This window comes from Apium graveolens, chromosome 2 (assembly GCF_009905375.1).
Source record: "Apium graveolens cultivar Ventura chromosome 2, ASM990537v1, whole genome shotgun sequence".
NCBI classification, from domain to species: domain Eukaryota; kingdom Viridiplantae; phylum Streptophyta; class Magnoliopsida; order Apiales; family Apiaceae; genus Apium; species Apium graveolens.
In genome coordinates, this window is record NC_133648.1 from 24,764,756 (window position 1) to 24,769,094 (window position 4,339).

The following is a 4,339-nucleotide window of genomic DNA, read 5'->3' on the forward strand; positions in this document are numbered from 1 at the left end:
GAGCAGGGACTTTTCTCCTGTCATGTGCCTAGAACACCCACTGTCCAGTATCCACATGATCTTCTCTTTCCTTACCTTACCCTGCAAACACAGATTGATTAAGAAGACTTTGGTACCCAAGCTTTCTTGGGTCCTGAAGGTTTAGGAGTAGAAACAGAATCAATAATTGAACCCTTAACAGACTTAGCTTTCACTTTGGATGGCTCATTCTCAGTGTTAGTCTCAACAGAGTTGTCAGACTTAGAAATAGGAGTCTCAGTCTTGTCTTGTGTGTGCTTATTACTCATGCTTGTCTTATTGTTGATGCAAGTGCTAGCAGTTGCATGAAAAGCTTTAAAATAATCAGACATGGTAACAAAAGCACATGGCATACATCCAACTATACCACAGGGTTCATGAAAACTAGGCATGTTAGGCATGACAGGCATACTGGAAGTTGCAATAGATTCTACTTTACCTTTAGTGCATGCATGTGTAAGATGTGCAGCAGAATTACAATTATTACAAAGCTTCCTAGATGCAGATGAAGACGATACAAAATCAGATTTCTTACTAACACCTACCTTGCCATTCATGTTCTTCTTAGTCTTAACCTTAGCACTTACACCAGTCTTAGAGTTGACTATAGGTTCTGGTTTCTTAAGCATTTCAGGTTCTTTTCTATCCACCTTAGTAACTAGGTCAGCTATGGATTTAACTTTCGTAGCTGGAGCCTTAGGGGTCTTAGGGGATTCCTCTACCTTCTCTCTATCTTCAGCAATCAATTCCTCATTGATCAGTAAAGTTACTTCATCCAAAGGTTCTGAAACAGACTCGGTGAATATCGGAGATACATCATCCTTAATAATATATGGAACCTTTTCTGAGACAAACATGTTTATCTCTGATGTGCCACTATGTTTCTTACTGTTCAGCTTAGAATAGTCAAGTCCTATTGAAGTCTTAGATTTAAATCTTTGACTATCTATTATCTCCTTCTGAGTCAGAGCTGCATTCTTAAATGCTTGTAACTTCTTTTCTAAATCAACAATTTGGGTTCTAAGAATGGCCTCTATGTCTGTATTGCACTTAACCTTATTCTCTAGATACCCATTTTTTTGCTTAAGGTCTTCTAATCCAACTACAAGCAATTCTAGTTCTTCATTCCTAGAGGTTAAATTCTCAGATTTAAGAACTAATTTATCATTTTCCATTTTATATGCAAGCATGCTTGTATGGACTGAAAGGAATATGTCCTAAGTCCAATCATGTATTAGGATTTAGGAATAACTTCCTGTGTAATCTGTTTTGATTTCATTGATATTAATAAAAGACTTATTTTGTTTTTATTACGGGCTCTATCTATTTAAGTGTTTATATAAGATATACCATAGTTTAGAGTAAAGCTTTTTATGGATTATGATGAGATCATAATAGTGAGACCTAAAAGATGATAACTCTAAACTTAAATAGTTCCTAATCATAGGATTACTAACTGGTAATTAATAATCCGCAAAGATCGGTACATACTATGTTTGCTTCATTATGAAGGATGTCTGTTCTCATAGACATTTGTGTGGTGACACTATAGCTAGTATGTAGGTGCTTATTATAGAATAAGTTCACTGAACATGACTCGCACAGCTGAACAACTGATGGAGTTCACTCACGTGCCAGCAGTTGTTCACATAGTGATAGTTGTACAAGTATCCTTAGACTTGAGGTCATCATAGTCATCTTGTGTACACTGAACTATGTTTTGGTTTAGTTCTTAGTCTTCAGGGACAATTATTAGGGCTCTACTGGGTATAGGAATTTGTACACGAAGATAGTGTATGATCAATAAAGGATCTACCCCTTCCAGTGAAGGAAGCGAATGTTCAAGGCTGATCCACTTATGTTAGTTCAGGAATCTTTGGCCAGAGTGAATGAAATTAGAAAGGAGTTTCTAATTTGCATAGAACTAAGCATAGTAATTGGTAAGCAAGTGATTAAATTAGATAGGCTTGACACGAGATCCATGCCTTGTATTTAATCGGGACATTGTAGGGTAAAAGGAGTTTATTGTACGGTAATTATTCACTGAATAGGTTCTTGGTATTCTAAGCAGTGAATTCATATTATCCGGATAGTCGCGATATGCTGAGAAGTATCCCTCACGATGTAGAATAAATGTGATTAATTAATTAATCATATTTAATAAATTAGAGAATTTATATAAATAATGATAAAATAGTTTTATTATTATTTATTTCTACTACCGGCTTAATATTGAACCTACAGGGTCACACCATAAAAAGAGAATGATTTTATGGTGGAGGAATTAATTAATAATGGCTAATAATTATTTATTTGTGAAATAAATAATTAATTGGCAAATTTAATAATTGATTAAATGAGATTTAATTGATTATAAATTAATTAAGAAAAGTTCTTAATATTATTAATTAAGGATTTAATTTTTGGATATTAAATCAAGAGAGAGAATTATTTCTAAAGTGTTTAGAAAAAGGATTAATAATTAAAAGGTGTTTTAATTATTAATGAGAATAATAAACGGGATAATAATAATAATATTTATGGGAAAATTTCAGCTGAAAATTTTGCCTATAAATATACTATTATAGACCCTATTTTTATTCGAACCCAAAAACCCAAAAGTTTTAGAAAACCAAATTCTCTCCACCTCCTCCTCCTCCTTAACGTCGTTTTCTTGGTGGATACCGGTGGAGTGCTTCACGTTTGAGGAGCAGTTGCTAAGGATCTCCGAACGTTGCTTTTGGATCGCATATTAAAGATTAGTAATCGATCCATACGTTTTTACCACGATTTATATGCTTTTATTTGGATTTTATGTGTGTAAAAGTGTTTTGCCATACCTCCGCTGCGATTAAAATCCAACAATGGTATCAGAGCATAGGTTGTATGCATATAGATCTGTGGTAAAAATTTTAGAATTTTATGTGCTTGTATGAATTAATTATGATTTTTACAAGTTATATCATGGATTAATTTTGTCTGATGAGAAATCGTTTCTCAGAATAATTTTGAATGTTGATCTGGGTTCTACAAGTGTTGTAGATCGTCTGGGTATTTTTTTCATAATTTTATGATGTATAGATTTTTTGTTATGAATTTTTGAAGTTGTTGCAATTAAAATTCATAATTAAATAAAGATATATATATATATATATGATATTGTAAATAAGTATATATATATATATATTGTGTGTGCTGTTTGTTTGCCTCTGTGATGTCTGACTGATTGCATGGAAGAGAAGACACAAAAGTCTGTTGACGCACGGAGTTCGAGGAAAGCAACGGCGGCTGCTGCAAAAGAAAAAAAAGGGTGTCGCGCATTCCGGGAATGCGTTACACCCTGTGGCGCATTCACGGAATGCGTTACACCTTTTAATGGCTTAAAAGGGTTGTAACGCATCATCGGAATGCGTTACAGGGCTTGTAACGCGTTCCTGTAATGCGTTACAGCCGACTGTTCACATTAAAATTGATTTTCTGGGAGTTTCGTAACTCCGTTTTGGGCGTGCAATATACCGTTGGATTCGTTTTTCCGAGACGGATCTAATGGAGTGATCAATTTTAGTTTATATAAAAGTTTTTAACTGTTTATATTTCCGGAAGTGTTTTAAAGCTGTTTTTAACTGTTTTAACTGCTTTTAAATGCTTCATGTGATACATAGAGATGTATAATGCTTAGACTAATATGCTAGATGATATAAAATGCCTACCTTGATGTTTATTCATGTTTATATATGTGATATATGCTTAGTTTATCATGCGATGATAGATTTATGTGAACTTAAATGAACATAAGGCGTTTGTTAGACAACCTAGTATAGTGAAATTTTTCATAACCTTAATAATAATATTATGAATACAATCATGAGATTCTTGTGTTTATCAAACACGTAATTGAATATGAATTTTCGATATGAGAGAAAGGATGATTCTGTCAACAACAGATTTCTATCTGTAAGAAAGGTTTATTAAGTGACGCCTCTTGACAATGCTCCACCCGATCTGGGAATCATCTGATAATTGATTATTGATTTGAAATATTTAATTTAAAAGGAAGAATCTCTTTATAATATGATTATGATTGTAACGTAATATAATCCCTCTAAAATTAAATAATATCAAGTAGTAATTGGCCAATGATACAACGGGCTTGTGTCGGTCATAGCCTTCCAACATGATAGAAAAGTAGTTCTTATTTTTGAATCATTGTCGGTTCGTGCTACAGCCGAGGGCTTTGATTTCGAAATAAGAAATACTTGTCTATTACATAGAGATGTGTACATTGAATAAGAATCTAAAGGTCGGTACGTGCCACAACCGT